The sequence below is a fragment of the Podarcis raffonei genome, chromosome 6, assembly GCF_027172205.1.
Source record: "Podarcis raffonei isolate rPodRaf1 chromosome 6, rPodRaf1.pri, whole genome shotgun sequence".
In the NCBI taxonomy this organism is placed as follows: Eukaryota; Metazoa; Chordata; class Lepidosauria; order Squamata; family Lacertidae; genus Podarcis; species Podarcis raffonei.
Window position 1 is genome coordinate 19405621 of NC_070607.1, and position 8970 is coordinate 19414590.

The 8970-nt window shown below is 45.1% G+C and overlaps 1 long non-coding RNA gene across 3 annotated transcripts in view; it reads right to left on the reverse strand.

The window, feature by feature from the left end:
- LOC128415385 (uncharacterized) overlaps positions 1–8596 on the reverse strand; it is a 99558-nt gene extending 90962 nt beyond the window's left edge. For all 3 annotated transcript variants that reach the window (XR_008330927.1, XR_008330928.1, XR_008330926.1), the window contains exon 1: positions 8261–8596. This is a non-coding gene — a long non-coding RNA (uncharacterized LOC128415385). The remainder of the gene's footprint in view (positions 1–8260) is intronic.
- Positions 8597–8970: the final 374 nt, after the last annotated feature.

Here is an 8970-nt window from a genome sequence, read left to right on the forward strand (position 1 = left end):
ACGTGGCCATCTGGTTCAGTTCTACCGTACAGAAAAGTCGTTGAAACTCAGACTCTCCCCCCCCCCCGCCTCTCTTTCTGTGCAAGAGTTTGTCAAGGAATCAAAGAGGAGTGTGTTTACATTTAGGTTCCCTTAACGTATTTTTATCTCCAAAAATTCTCTGCGCAGCTCGTTTCCTTTCTATAGATGCATATGTTCGCTTACTCATGTCCCTTGCTTAGCAAGATTTGTAGGCTCAGTCGCCAGCAACAGGCTTGATAAAGGTAGGGGCAATCCAAGCAGTCCTTTTAACGTTCTAAGAATGTCTATGGTATAATTTTTTCCTCAAGGCTGTAAGGGTGGCTTCATGTACTAAGCCTTTCCTACATGGAAAGGGCTACTGCACTGGAAACAGCATGAAATCTGGGTGTAGACCATAACACATTTGACCTTAAGTAGGCACCCTGGAAAGCCACAACTCACGCTATGCTAAACTTTCATTTCTGACATGGGAAAGTTTATACCCCATTAAATGAGGTACAAACATTTCTGGGTTCCTGACAGATGTGTCGACCCATTTCTTTTCCCTTTCCGCTGTCCTGTCTCCCCTTCTGCATTACCGGGTGCTTTACAAAATGCATAATGTAGATTTCTACCTTTGCACTTATGTGCTGTCCATGTGTCAATTTATTTTTGGATGAACGAAACCAGGTTACCTCCTGATCCACAGTACAGCTATTTACAATATTTGGAATTCTATGCCTCCTCTGCTGCCACCACCCTTTTTTGACTGCATGGGCACCATAACATAAATCTGGCAGTTCGCTAATTGGGGCGGGGGTTATTTGTATGTGGAAGAAGTTAAAAAAAACAATCTGCTGGAAATACAAGAGTAGTGATGGACAAAAGTGGACGGAAATTAAACAGAACAATGTGTATTGTCTATGTCTAAGTGTATACTTAATGTGCAAATTATTTTGGAAATGTGCACAAGCCATTTGTGTAAGTGTGCAGGCATTTTGTAAACGTTTTGAAATTTATCCCCAATTACTACTGTTCCTTTTCTTTTACCAAATGCAGCCAGACAGGCTGCAAGCTACAGGGGAAGACTAGCTAAGGAGGAGCTGTTTAACCCTTTTCTCCTTGGTGACTTTACCATTAAGGTGATTTACACAAGAAAAAAAATAAAAAGAGGGTATAGGGTTAGTAAGCACCTTCCCTACTCCACACCACATCAACCACACAATATTCTGTCTGTAAATTTCATAGCTACAAATTAACTACACGCAATGGAGCATCACACGACACTGGGCAGCATGTTTATGAATCAAAGTTTCGTAGCATTTTTTCCACCGAAATTTGGGGTGCTGAGATCAGACCATATCCTAAAGGCTTGCCAAATTATCTCCTCCACCACACTTTGGCATACACACACCACAAATGTGAATGGTTCCAATACCTACAGATCTGCAGGTGGCTGGCCACAGACCATAAGTTTTGAGGGGGGGGGACAACCCCCATTACCACTAGCCGAGGCACAGGGAGCAAGTTCGCTACAGACACATCAGCTACAGTCCCACTGAAACAGCAGCTGTAACACTGAAGCACTGCAATAAGAAGTGCTTCTTTAATGATCTGCATCCCCCTTGCCGGCTCCTACCACCAGGCAGAACACCAAGTGGAAGCATTGTTCAAATTCTAATTATTTCCAATAACCATGATTTCTACTCCAGCTTGCTACAAAAGCCGATCTGTTAAAAAAGGTGTTATTGCTAGGTTCATTCAGAGGTGACGGTTATAGGGAAAGGGTGCGGTGCTGAGTGTATTTCTTGCATCGATTTACAGATGTTGGTGGCAACGCTGGAAGCGGTGGGGGGTTGAAGCAGGCATGCAGCAACGACCTTTGTTTCCTGCACATGCAACCCTGTCCTTTTTGGAAGGCTCAGAATGACTCCTGTCCTTGGGTTCTCCTTCTGGCACTTCTGGCATCTATTCTTTGCATGCAGTCACCTAAATGATGTACCCTGTTCGCTACAGTCTGGAAGCGAAGATGGAGACGAAGACATTCTGGTAGTGGAAGTAGGAGGACCTGGTTCAGCAATGGTTGCCTAATTAGCACCATGTGAGAATACCCAACACGTAATTTGAGAAGATGTAGGTAAGGGCTGATGCAAACTTCATGCAGTAATTACAGCAGTCAATGCCTTGAATATATAAATCAGGGCATGTATTTAAAGCAGTGCTGGATGCATGGTATTGAGTCACGCTGAATTTGCTATTCCCAGTATAGGTCTACTGCGTGTTCCTGTGCAAAGGCAAATCTTAGAGTTTGTGGTCCTGTTTCTGTGAACACTGGTTTCGTCCATAGAAGAAACGAGCTTGCTGCATAATGTCTGAATGTGTTCTTCTAGCCAAGGAATAGGAGAGGCTGATCAGTAGAGGGAAATTCAACTGCAGGTATGTATGTGTAAGTGCACGAACATGTGTGTGCACCTAGATAGATAGGGCACAGGTGTACAACACTGGATTCTTCAGCAGACTGTGAATATACATTTTCACAGTGTATTTTGGAAATACAGAAGAACCAGATTTCTGAATCGGGCGCCACAATGTCACACCATAAATTTAAAGAACCATTCTCAATTTTATCCACTCTGTCTGTGAACAGAGAAATTGGTGGTGGGTGGGTGTTTTCACCAAATTGCTTATGGGAGAGGAGAAACTATTCAACAGTTAACACATAGGAATATAGGAAGGTGCTTTCTACCAAATCAGACCATTGGTCCATCGAGTTCCTTATTGTCTGACTGGCAACAACTTGCGAGGGTTTCAGATGGGGGAATTCCCAACCTTATCAGGACCTGCCGAAGATTGAAGCTGGGATTTTCTACAGGCAAATCATACGCTCCACCACTGAGTTACAGCTCTTCCCCTTTCTTGGGGAGACCATTTGCACTGACGATAGCATGGCTTCCTTCTTTTCTCCCAAAGGTTCTTTTTGTTGTTGCTGCTGCCATCTTGTTGCAACACAGGTGCAGAACCTGTGTAGGCAACCCGGCCACCATTTTTGCATCCTCCACAATGCCCTAGACCAAGCGCCATTCCAGGGCATGATGTGTGTGTGTGTGTGTGGAGAATGACGACTGCCACACACAAACACAAAATGAATAATAGTAAGAGAGAATATCTTGATTTTTGATACTCCTTCAGAATGAACTTACACAACTGTGCAACAAACTATTTACTAGATGTAGCTACTGTTCAGAAGATTATACCAAGGAAAGTATCAGTATCATAATGAATCCCACTTAAAAGTGGGCAAACTGTACAGCAAGGGTGTTTGATCCTGGATAAACTTAATTCAGTTGCAGGTTCCCATTTCCAAAGGCTAGAGCAGCAGTCCTGTAACTAAAAGGTTTAAGTTTAAAACTTTTTGTACTAATAAATGTATATTGACTCAGAAGTGGGGATGAAGCTGTACATTGTGTATATTTCTGACGGTGATTCTTCTTCTTTTTCCTTCCCTTTTTACGTATTTCTTTTGTTTTACAAAGCCACAAAGGCTGTGATTTGAAACACAAGTGGATTTTTGAGCCCTCTCCCTTTCCACCATTACTCCACTGAAATCAGCTGAAATCCAGCTGTTTTCACCCCAATGAAGAAACTGTATGGGTGCCCATATAATTTCCATTGAGGAAGTCAAAACAGCGAACAGTTGGTTTTCAATCTTTTTCTTCACACTTTGAAGGAGACCAGTACTGTACATTTTTTTGAATAAATCACAAGATCACTTACCGCCATTGAAGGCTGTTATTGCCCATTGTGGTGAAATTCTGGTCAGTGATCATTTACAGGTAAGATTTGAAGTAACACACTGGGATTATGAAATCTCTTTAAGTAAGTATTGAAGAAGAAGAAGAAGAAGAAGAAGAAGAAGAAGAAGAAGAGGAGGAGTTTGGATTTGATATCCCGCCTTTCACTCCCTTTAAGGAGTCTCAAAGCGGCTAACATTCTCCTTTCCCTTCCTCCCCCACAACAAACACTCTGTGAGGTGAGTGGGGCTGAGAGACTTCAGAGAAGTGTGACTGGCCCAAGGTCACCCAGCAGCTGCAGGTGGAGGAGCGGAGACGCGAACCCGGTTCCCCAGATTACAAGACTACCGCTCTTAACCACTACACCACACTGGCTCTCAGTGAATATATATTGAATATAAGATGTATATTAACATCTGTTGGTGCATTAAATAGGTAGAAATCAGGGATAAATGCATTTTTGGAGATGCTGTAACCTCTCTAGTTATTTGAAGTAATTAAAAAAAACTGCTTTAAGAGGTAAGTAAACTGAATAAATGACAGTGATAATGAAAATAGAGCACATTAAGAACGCTAGAATGAATGTGTTTTCATGAACAACCTTTCAATTCCTTACCCACTCACACTGGAAAAAACCCTATTGGGCTTAATGGGACTTAATTTTAAGTACTTCAGTACACACTTACAAGGAAGTAAGTCCATTTGAACTCTAGGTATACATTTATAGTATACTGCTGTTACATACTGAGTACTCAGACTGCTGGAATTCCACTACCCTATCAGAACTAAGTAAGGAGTTTTAAATGTCGTTTTGTTGTATGGATGGTATTTTCATACACATACAATAGTCTGCATTACAGTGCAGATGGACAACATTATAGGTCTCCTCTTTAAATAGAAATTTTAAGGAAATGTTTTGTTACACTATATCAGTTAACATGTTACTCAAGTTACTTTGCCATATGTGTGCAGACAATGTTTCCATTGAAATTATTTAGAGAATGCCATTACTCCCGCCCCCTGCCCAACACACATACTTTCTCTCATAAAAATGCCTTCAGTGGGTCAGGGGAACTTTTAGAAAGCAAGTTACTAGTTGAATGCACCATTGAAAACAAAAACAAATGAATAGAAAATCAATTTACTCATTGGAGTAAACCTGAAAGTGTAAACCTAAAGCACTTCACAAAATTACAGATGTATCTTTAAAAAAAAAAAAAAATAAACAACAACACTTTATTTGCATTCCTCCCTCACTGCATAGGTTTCACTCTCAATAACAGTGTTTGCTATAAATGTATTATAATGGCCATATCCATTTCTATATTGCATGGCTGGGCACAGAATACTGGTTGGTATGTGAAACTAGCTTGCGTGACCTTCCCACCCTTTCACCTAAGAGATTTCACTAATATTATTTTAAAATGACATCAACGTTCTCTTTAACTGGCCAAATTTCAGGCAAAAGTTGCTGTTGTTTTCAAACATCATTAGTGAAATTTGTCAGGTGAAGAGGCAACAAGGTCACAACACATCCCTATTCAAAGCCAGTTTCATTGCTTTTGCACCAGGTTTCCATAACCTGGCACATTTTAGGCTGGTAAAAGCAGTTCTACACCAACCAGTACTCCGCGCTAAGCTGTACCATAAAAGAATCAACCCGCACATTATAATGCATTTATAACAAACACTTACCGTGCAAAAGCCGCAGGAAATATTTTCCTAATCTTTATCAACATTTTGTTAACTTCCTGCAAAACTCATACCTATGCATCACCAGTTCAAGATCATCCAAAACCGCTTTAAATTTGGTTTCAGGCAAAATTTCCTAGTGACTCGACTCAAAATATTTCTTGTCCTTAAGGCAACAGTCCTGTACATACTTACCTGGGAGTAAGCCATTGAACTGCACATCATCAGACTTACTTCCAAGTAAACAAATGTAGAATTGCACAGTTACTCATCTCCTTTTAACCAATTCACAGGCCACATCGAAATTTTAAGTGCAGCTCTGAAGGCATAAACACCTCAGTGTTTCACCCCAAAGTCCAACTTTATGAAAGTGTTGTTTCTCAAAACAATGTAATAGCTGCCTAACAAAGTAAATGACTTGATGCTTCTTACAAATGGGTTATTGAATTACCTTGGAATGTTTATGTATGTTCGTCTAAACACAGTAATCTTTTTTTTTAAAGGGGGGGAGAAGCACCATGCAAGACACATGTGTGCAATACCTTTCTATACACGCCACACTTTCTAAAAATAATACCTGTGGGAACTGTCACATAACTGTCATTGTATATGAAATGCACAGCACATGAATACTAAAGTAAACTGTGAGCTTGACAAAACTGCAAAGAGGAGCAGATAGTGGTGCTTGCAAATGCATTGCGAGGGACAGAGAGAAAATACATGTCAAAACGGGTCCTCGCCTGGCTAGAGAAAGGGGATATTGTTTGCTTGGGTCTTGCCACGGTGTGAGGAGCAAGACTCCCACCCTTCTTCTGCATGCAGTTGAAGAATAAGCCTGGCGTGCATTGCGTGCAGGCTCCTTGATTGGAGAATGGGGAAAGGGGGGGGGACCTGGCTGGAATCCAGACAGGCTGGAGTAAAGCGCTCTGTTGATCATTATGTCTGGCCTTCAGGTGTCTCAGCTCACAGTGGGCGGTGGTTGGGGGAGGTGTAGATAACAGTACGGCAGACAAAGAAGAGGAAAAAATAAAGAGTGTTGCTTTGTGTGTGTTTAAAAAAGGTTATGAGATATTTTCACGCCGAGTCCTCCTTTTAGAAAATGCATTCCTTGGGTTCCTTTCCCAACAAACCACAGCAAGCGTAGGCTCTGCCCGCGAAGATTTATTTCCAGCTGTAATTAGGAACGTCTGGAGTCTCACTAAACCATTTTCTCATTTTAATTGAAATTCATATTTCAAGGGGCGTTGTTTTGTTTCGCTGTGGGTGAACCTAGAAACAGTTTGCATGTCTCTCTCTGTGTTAGGTTTTGCTCTGCACTTTCTTACAGACCCTGCTTAGCTGGGTCTGAATCAGATTTCTATTGTCCTGTTCGCCCTCCCCTCCTCCCCTCCCCTCCGTCCCAAACCGCTCCCCTGTGAAGCTAGTTTCAGAATGCAACTTTCTCATAAAGGGTCGCATTTTTCTACTCTTTAGTGCCTGGTGAGAATTCTTTATGCGAGCATAAGCTGTAAATCAAAGTGCCTTGCTATACTCCGAGACTCTTGAATTCATTTTTCCCCCTTCTCGGGAGGAGGGGAGAAAAAGGGGGCAAAGAAGGAGAAGAAGAAGAATAAGAATAAGGAGTAGAAACTACACCCCCTTATGCTTTGTCTGTTGCTCCTGCTTGAGAACTCGTAAATCTCACGCAGCAAAAGCAACTTGAATCTCTCGTGGTGTGTGTGTGTAAAAAGCACCAGGGAAACACTCCTTATTATGAATGTCTTCTGATCGCCTTCTCTTCTCTTCCCTCTGATCTTGTGCTATGAAGAGAGTCCCACACCCCTTTCTTTTTTCTTCTTTTCTTCTTCTTCTTCTTCCTCTCCCAAGCCCGTTGGGAATTCAAGCAAATTCAAAATCAAAGGCGAGAGAATTCCAATGCGTGTCTATGTGTGTTGGGGTTTCTTTTTTGGGGGGGTGAGCAGTCTCTCTGCCCTAGGTGCAATTAAATTATCCTAGGCAGGCAAATAAATAAATAAATCGCTGGAAAGAGATTTATTTATTTATATGCCAGGAAAGAAAGAAAGAAAGAGAGAAAGAAAGACAGACATCCTACTCGAAAGAGAGGGGGTGAGAGTGGAGTGGGGGGGGTCTCTTGCCCCACAGAACCTTGTCCAGAAGAACCTGCGAGGCGTTTTGTCCCCGAAGTGTCTCCGGGCGGCCTCATTATCATAACTGTCAGATGCCTGCAAAGTGTGGCGCGTCCTCCCCTCGCCAGCTGACTTGGCAAAGTTTGTCCCTCGCTTCCCCGACGCCCCACCCGGAGCGCCGCACCTCACTCAAGACCCCCCGAGAAAGGAAGACGCGGAAAATCAATAAGGAGCCGAGCGTCCTCGTCGTCCGTCCCCCCCCCAAGAGCCTCTTTCCTCGTCGCCGCCGATCCCCCCCACCCAGCCAGCCAGCCTCCCCACCTTCCCCCTCCTCGTTTTCCCTCACGAACAAAGCAGGACACTGTCTGTGATAAGCAGCGGCGTGGCTTCGCAGACTTTTGCCCTGAGGGAATAACTCTGCACATTTTATATATACATAAAAAGAAGTTGAGGGCTTCTCGGAATATCGGCAGGCGATCCTCTCCCCCCCCCCCGCGCGCAAAGTCTTCTCCTCAGGAATGCCCCCACCTGCGCGCCAAAGGCGGCTCCGCCGAGAGTGAGGAGAAGCGTTTTTTGACACATGCCCGGGACCGAACCCGCCGCTCAGAGAAGAAAGAAGGGGATGGGGGGTGGGGAAGGGACGGGACTCACCGTTTCCCGCTGAGGCGAAGTCCCTCCGGCGTCGTCGGCGAGCTGGACGCGGCGTGAGAAGCATACCAAAGATGCAGAATTCCCAGGGGTTGGGTGCGTGGGGGGCCGGGGCAGGGTCTGTGTCGGGCCGGGCCGAAGAAGAAGAAGAAGAAGAAACGGAAAGGAGGGCGGTGGTGGGAAAGTCTCCCTTGTCCAGCAGCTGCCGCCGCCGCCGCCGCCGCCGCCGCCTCGAACGGGGCGCTCCCCTTTGGCGCGCGCAGAGACATCCCACCGCCGGCGCGAGCTGGCCGACCTGAATTGAAGAACTAAATAGCGCCCGTGTGAAGAGACAGGGTGATGGTGATTGTTGGAGGTGGGCGGGCGGGCAGGCGGGGTGGGGTGGGGAGGGGAGGGGGGGTCTAAGCATCGTCACGTGAGGCGCGACGCGCTCCCCCATTGGCGGCGAAAGCATAACTTGGGCACCCCTTCGCCTTTCTCCGACGCGTCGCTCGGAGAGAGTTGGGAGTGCGCGCGCCGAGGGAGAGCTCGTCTGTCTTGTCTGTCTGGGTCCTCCTCCTCGCCGCCGCCGCCGCCGCCGCCACAGTCCGTGTGGAAGAATGACTGTAGGGTTTCCGAAGGGACGGGATTAGTAGAGGCGGCGAGCGTGAAGTCATTCTCCGGCTGAGGCGGGAGGGTGGGTGGGGATTGGGAGGCGGCAGGCCACCGCCCCT